General features: G+C 40.2%; 1 non-coding gene and 1 pseudogene across 1 annotated transcript; both read right to left on the bottom strand.

Annotated features, from left to right (window-relative positions):
* Positions 1-6,621: 6,621 nt before the first annotated feature.
* On the bottom strand, positions 6,622-6,739 carry LOC125965904 (5S ribosomal RNA; annotated as a pseudogene).
* A 632-nt stretch (positions 6,740-7,371) lies between these two features.
* On the bottom strand, positions 7,372-7,490 carry LOC125965889 (5S ribosomal RNA). Its single transcript, XR_007479992.1, has one exon. It is a non-coding gene; the product is annotated as a 5S ribosomal RNA (ribosomal RNA).
* Positions 7,491-7,802: the final 312 nt, after the last annotated feature.

A 7,802-nucleotide genomic window follows, 5' to 3' on the forward strand; every position in this document is an offset into this window, starting at 1 on the left:
CGTGAGGTGACCCAACATTTTGCATTTTATAGACACAATCGCCCCTGAAACTAGCGAGCAAGCCAATGAAGCCTTCAAAACTGCTTCGGCACATGGAGACCAAGCATCCTGCATTAAAAGACAAACCTTAACCACTTTGGGTTTCATTGTCTCCGATTACGCCTGGATGGGACCGGCTCGTTTCTGAGAAACAAGCTCGGTGCTCCCAATAATTCAACGTAATGGTGACTTTTATTTTTATGTGGTTTATATTTGTTTTTATGCCGGTCGTATCATTTTATTTAATCCTATTTATATATATTTATTATAAATGTAGTATTTATTTATATAGATTTATTGTTTATTTATATATATAAAGGCAGGTCCGCAAAAATATTTCTGACGCGTAGCCGGTCCGTGGCGCAAGAAAGTTTGGGGACCACTAGTCTAAAAGAATCTGGCCGTAACTGGAATAGGGTTCTACGCGAATGCCCAACGGAAAAGTGAAGTGCACAAAACCTGCATTTGGCTGTATCAAAATAAATGTCATGAAAAAGGTAAAAACACTACATGGAAGCACAATGTGTTGTGCTGGGATCTTTTACAAGTAAAGACTGCTGCTTTGAGTTCACAGGGAGCCATGCTCTTTATTCACTGTACATAGTCTGTCCTCTAGCGGTAAAAACGTGAACTGCAATGCTATGGCTGTCGCCACACAATGTAGGTTTTAAACTCGTGTTGTAGTTTCAGTGTCGGAGTTCAAACTAGGCTTGCAGTTTCCGAATGCCATTCTTGATGGGTGCTGTAAAAAGTTCTTGGCTTAAACGATTGAAGTGCACATAAGAAAAAAAAAAAAAAAAAAAGCTTACGGTAACTGGTGTTGGATTCTGTCCACAATTTAGGGAGCGCGTTATCTGCGCCTCACGGCAAAAGCCTTTGCCAATCACCTGTTATCCAATTTACTCACTGCGTGCTCGTTTGATTTCTTCAGATTTAGGAAAATGCAAAGACACTGAAGCAGAAATTAGACTTAGACAGATTGGTTGAGTTCAATCACAATTCTTGTTCAAAAAGCTCTGTTTTCAGGAAAGTACAATACAGCGCTGGGCCCTTCAAGAGCGGAAAGTCTCCATTCAGAAAAGGCAAAGTCCAAGGTTGTTAGATCAGTTTTATATTCAGTAGCACATTGTGGGCTGGGATTGATGGGCGATGAGTCTTCGGGGTGGGGCAAGTTCGAAGGAGAGTCTGCTTCCATGGGAGTGGTGCTGGTTATGGGCGACTCGGTGTGTTGGGGGGGGGGGCTGTTGGTGTGTGTGTGTGTGTGTGTGGAGGGGGCTGTTGTCTTCCATCCCGTCTCTCGGCCTTGGCGATCATGTTTGGCCGAGTTCTCGGGTGGCTCCTTCTGGCACCCACTGGTTTTATCTCCACGTGACCTTCCTGTGAACATTCTTCTCCAATCTTGGACATACACTGTCGTACCGCATTCAACCGTATCTTTTCTTTGTTAGGCAAACTATTTCCCTCTGTGCAGAGCGTTCAGTAGTAATCAAAAACTGGCGTCTAGCATTAGTCAAAACATAAGATACAATCAAGTACTGAACGGTCAAGACGACTCTGGCCGTGTCCATGATTCAGAGAAAAAACATCAGGCATGCATTCCACAGTTCCTTAAGGGTCATTAAGCTATTTAGGCAATATATCAAAAGTCATTTGTTATTTCAAAGTCCTCAGAAATATATATATCAGATCATAAAGTTATAAAAACCTTTCTCATCACCACTTATCAAAAATGTCTAGTTATGTCTTCTTTATTGATTTGGTGTGTAGGTATAATTATATGCTTCAAATGTTTCTTTTATTTATTTAATATGTGAATATACTTGTCTGCTTATGTACTTTATTCAATGAGGTTTGAGCATATCTGTTTTTGTAGCGAGGCAGGACTTTTTGTATTTCGACCTCATTCCTTCACTCCCTCTGTTGACCTCAGTTTTACTGAGGTCACCAAAATCGTTGATGCCACCAGGGTCCCTCTGTTGGCACACCACGTCCCTCTGTGGAGCCGCTACAAGTCCCTCTGTGGGGCCGCCAATGAGTGAGAAAAATAAATATAGATAAAATTCATACCCAGACATTTGTAAAAGATGGACAGTGGAAAGGCAATTGGCCTAGACGACATTCCAGTGACAGCATGGAACTATCAAGGAGAGGTGGCAGGGGAGATTTTTAAAAAGCGAGAAGTTCCCCGGAAAGGTGTTGACTTCTATTTCTTAATTCAGACCACGGCGATGCGCAAAACTGTAGTAGCTACAGAGGTGTTGTTATGTTGATTAAGCAAAGCATGAAGTTATCGGAAAGAATGTTAGAAGCGAGGCTTGGAAATCTACTGGCCAAAATAATGGAGAGTGTGGCAGAGACAAAGATAGGACATGCAGATGGTTGGTGGTACAGAAAGATATGGAAACGATCGCTCTGCAGTCGCGGCCCCTAACAGGAGCAGCCGAAAGAAGTGGAAGATAAGAAAGAAAATGTGCAAGAGAAATACATAAACAAATAACGAAATACATACATACATACATACATACATATATAGTACATACATATAGACAGAGACATCAAACGATTGCCCATTCGGTCACTCAGCCCTTCAGTCAGTCACTCAATGAATCACTCAATCAATCAATAAACCAACCAATCAATCAATCAATCAATCAATCAATCAATCAATCAATCAATCAATCAATCAATCAATCAATCAATCAATCAATCACACAGGTGTTAACTAATTTGTAATTGTATTGCAAGCAATTTGAACTCTAATGGAACATGATGATGTCCATATCTGTTTTATCAAATTCTAATCCTACTTTACCTTTGTATAAGGCACAGGTGTCAAACTCAAGGCCTGGGGGCCAGATACAGCCCGCCACATGATTTTATGCAGCCCGCGAAGACAAATTGTGCTTTTTATTCACGTGTCATTACTCGAATTGCAAATTGTCTTCACTTTTAATAATATTTGATTTTTAAATATTAGACCAGTTTTTATTTGTCTGATTTGAAAGCAAGTTACTTGCCAGTTTGTTTTGTAGCTTTTACTCTATATAATGTGAGGTGCTCACACATTTATTTGGGTAGGACAGTCATACCGGTCCTCCGAAAGAAGCTATGACTACACTGCGGCCCGTGAACAAATGAGTTTGACCCCCCTGGTACAAGGGATAGCCTTCTCATTGATTAATCACATATCTTAAATCATGCTTTTCCTCCTTTGAAGCGACTATGTACTTCAAACCCAAACGGCACCATTTTATAGGGAAAAAACTTGTCGAATCTATTTGTTTCCGACATAATACTTCCGCAATCATCTTAAATTTGTTCAGTTTATCAATCCCTTCCATTGTTTATCCTGCAAATGAATCACGTGAATAATGTGTTATTCAAACTTTAACGTTCATAATCCGCCTGTCCCCAATTCGTTTGGAGTCTGTATGTTATTGTTCTAATTTTTTACATTTAATACTCTCCCACCTATTTGATCCTATCTTGTGAAGGTCTACAGTTTATTATAAGCTATTTTGAAACTCTTCACACTTGTTACCAGGCTTTGGCTCCATCTCATGATGTTGTCTCCCATTCACTTCATTTCTGCCAAGCTGCTTCTTCTCCTCCGTCCAGCATGTTGAAGACTTAAAAACCATCAAATCTGAAAACACTTAAAATCTCACAATTCCCCCCTTTTTTTTTTTTTTTTTTACCTCCCCCTTTTGACACATTGTTAAAAAGTAAAAATAACAATGTCCATGGTGACATACCCATCGCCAGCTGGACTTCGGTGTACCTCCAGATGCCATCCTAGCCTGGAATCACCAATTCTCAGTCCCTGAAACTCGACTGGCAGCATCTCACATGGCTGTATGAACAAAAGCCACCACCCACCTGTAGCTGCGCATGCAGCTCTCCGTACAATAAACATCCATAATACCAAAAAAATAAAATTCATAATGATAAAAATAATAATCCCCACACACGCATGAAATAGAAAATTGGAGCCTGCCGAGCCTGTCATGAAACCGATCACATTTACAAACTCATTATAAAAAGTAAGGGGTTAGTTGTTAATGCATGTTCACAGACATGACACAAAATTCTCCAAGACTGCAGTTGACAACCTGCAAAGTAAACGCAAGTTTAACAAATAAAGCACAATCTGCTCCCTGGGTTGCTGTTAGAGGCTGCAATACAATTAGGTAAAACATCAAAACAAAGCAAGTCATCACAAATTCCGTCACATACATTTCGTCACACTGTCAGGTAAGTCCAGAGTTGTTGTCATACACTGTCTTGGCTCAGAGTCTTGATTGTCAATGCTGGTATAGTCACGTCTGGTCACAATCTTGAAATGGGCCTTCTCCATTGAAGTCTTTTGTTGTCAATGGTGCCCCAGAGTAATCCTAAACCCATATTTAGTCCAAAATGAGCCCTGATCAATCTTGCTTTTTCAAATCTGTAGTATCTCTATATTTTTCAGGTGAGAGGAATGTTATCCTCTGCTGTGATCACATCACCCCAACCTTGAATCATGTTAACCATTCACAATACACAAACCCAATCCCAAGTACAGACTTGACATTCATACAGCATTACAGACAAACTGTCATCCCACAACACACACATAAAACATACAATATCAAATTGTAAAAAAAAAAACCCTCCCTACGCAAAATTTTCTCCTCAATTAAAATTTCCCTTTTTTATTTTAAATCCAAAATTAATATCTAATTGTCTGGTCTCCTGTCCTCACATCGTTTGCCAATATGCATAATACTGGAACATGATTTAACTCCCCATTTAGTTTGCTCACATCTCACACTCAGACTATTTGACACTTTGTGTTGAGCTGTAACTTCAATATTTCCACCTTCCCATATTTCTTCCACTAAACAGTTCCATTTTGCTTTCAGTTTAAATTCATCCCTCCAAATAACTACCTCTGGCAAAGAACCAAACATTTTTAGAGCACTCCCTTTTACTGTTACCTTGTTCCTTCATTCATCTTCTCACAAGCATTACTGACCCTCCTAAAAAATAATGATACTGAAAATAATGTTTAAAAAATATACACAGCTTCCTCCTGCCACTTACACTATAACCTTGGATTATCGTTCTCATTTTTTGTTGATGCCAATTCTTAGAATTAAAAAGAAATACTTACTCTTGATAATTGAGTCACGCTATATCACAAATTTTGAAAACCTTCTTCCATGTTCCCCCTTTGTACCTATCAAAACCAATTAGAAATATTTTTGCTGTCATGATCATCATTGTGGCCCTCACACTTATTGTTCTTGTATTTTAAATTGGCAATTTTTGTACATTTGGAGCCCTTTGAGACTTGCTTGTGGGCTATATAAATAAATTTGAATTGCCTTGACTTTATTATTATTCAACTTCTTCTGCATTCTTCTTCCTTTTATTTTATTTTTATCTTAACTACTTCCACATAATTCATCTGATTTATTCCATTACACTTTTAACCTCCTAGATTCAAATTCAAATTTGTTGGATTCTGTCCACAATTTAGGGAGCGCGTTATCTGCGCCTCACGGCAAAAGCCTTTGCCAATCACCTGTTATCCAATTTACTCACTGCGTGCTCGTTTAATTTCTTCAGATTTAGGAAAATGCAAAGACACTGAAGCAGAAATTAGACTTAGACAGATTGGTTGAGTTCAATCACAATTCTTGTTCAAAAAGCTCTTTTTTCAGGAAAGTACAATACAGCGCTGGGCCCTTCAAGAGCGGAAAGTCTCCATTCAGAAAAGGCAAAGTCCAAGGTTGTTAGATCAGTTTTATATTCAGTAGCACATTGTGGGCTGGGATTGATGGGCGATGAGTCTTCGGGGTGGGGCAAGTTCGAAGGAGAGTCTGCTTCCATGGGAGTGGTGCTGGTTATGGGCGACTCGGTGTGTTGGGGGGGGGGGCTGTTGGTGTGTGTGTGTGTGTGTGTGGAGGGGGCTGTTGTCTTCCATCCCGTCTCTCGGCCTTGGCGATCATCTTTGGCCGAGTTCTCGGGTGGCTCCTTCTGGCACCCACTGGTTTTATCTCCACGTGACCTTCCTGTGAACATTCTTCTCCAATCTTGGACATACACTGTCGTACCGCATTCAACCGTATCTTTTCTTTGTTAGGCAAACTATTTCCCTCTGTGCAGAGCGTTCAGTAGTAATCAAAAACTGGCGTCTAGCATTAGTCAAAACATAAGATACAATCAAGTACTGAACGGTCAAGACGACTCTGGCCGTGTCCATGATTCAGAGAAAAAACATCAGGCATGCATTCCACAGTTCCTTAAGGGTCATTAAGCTATTTAGGCAATATATCAAAAGTCATTTGTTATTTCAAAGTCCTCAGAAATATATATATCAGATCATAAAGTTATAAAAACCTTTCTCATCACCACTTATCAAAAATGTCTAGTTATGTCTTCTTTATTGATTTGGTGTGTAGGTATAATTATATGCTTCAAATGTTTCTTTTATTTATTTAATATGTGAATATACTTGTCTGCTTATGTACTTTATTCAATGAGGTTTGAGCATATCTGTTTTTGTAGCGAGGCAGGACTTTTTGTATTTCGACCTCATTCCTTCACTGGTATTCCCAGGCGGTCTCCCATCCAAGTACTAACCAGGCCCGACCCTGCTTAGCCTCCGAGATCGGACGAGATCGGGCGCTCTCAGGGTAGTATGGCCGTAAGCCGTGAGACCGCTCAGAATTTTTCATTTTATAGACACAATCGCCCCTGAAACCATGCCAAGCAGCGGCGGGACTTGATGGCTGTGGTAAAAGTTTCCTTTCACAATTGACGTGGGAAAAAAAAAAAAAAAAAAGGCTTTCAGCACCTGGTATTCCCGGACGGTCACCCTTCCCTTTTGTTTTTTTTTGTTATTTTTTACAACCAGGGCCGAAACAGTCTTTCTTCCAAGGCTTTTGGTGTTTTCTGGAAATATGGCTATCATGAAAAGTTATTGACAGCTTTTTATGCGGTAGCACGAATTTGCCGTTGCGACCTGCATTTTGCTGAATCAAAATAAATGCCTTGAAAAGTTTAAAAACACTTCATGGAAGTGTTGTGTTGGGTTCTTTTACAAGTCAAGCCTGCTGCTTTGAGTTCACAGGGAGCCATGCTCACTGTACATAGTCTGCTCTCTAGCGGTAAAAAATTTAACTACAATGCTGTGGATGTCACCACATAATATAGCTTTCAAACTCGTGTTATAGTTTCAATGTCGGAGTTTAAATTAGGCTTGCTGTTTCCGGATGCCATTCGTGATGGGTGTTGTAAAAAATAGCTTCTTAAACGATTGAAGTGCACATAAGAAAAAGAAAAAGCTTACAGCACCTGGTATTCCCAGGCGGTCTCCCATCCAAATACTAACCAGGCCCGACCCTGCTTAGCTTCCGAGATCGGACGAGATCGGGCGTTCTCAGGGTAGTATGGCCGTAAGCCGTGAGGTGACCCAACATTTTGCATTTTATAGACACAATCGCCCCTGAAACTAGCGAGCGAGCCAATGAAGCCTTCAAAACTGCTTCGGCACATGGAGACCAAGCATCCTGCATTAAAAGACAAACCTTAACCACTTCGGGTTTCATTGTCTCCGATTACGCCTGGATGGGACCGGCTCGTTTCTGAGAAACAAGCTCGGTGCTCCCAATAATTCAACGTAATGGTGACTTTTATTTTTATGTGGTTTATATTTGTTTTTATGCCAGTCGTATCATTTTATTTAATCGTATTTACCGTATTTGCCGGTGTAC

The sequence above is a fragment of the Syngnathus scovelli genome, chromosome 3, assembly GCF_024217435.2.
Source record: "Syngnathus scovelli strain Florida chromosome 3, RoL_Ssco_1.2, whole genome shotgun sequence".
Taxonomy (NCBI): Eukaryota; Metazoa; Chordata; class Actinopteri; order Syngnathiformes; family Syngnathidae; genus Syngnathus; species Syngnathus scovelli.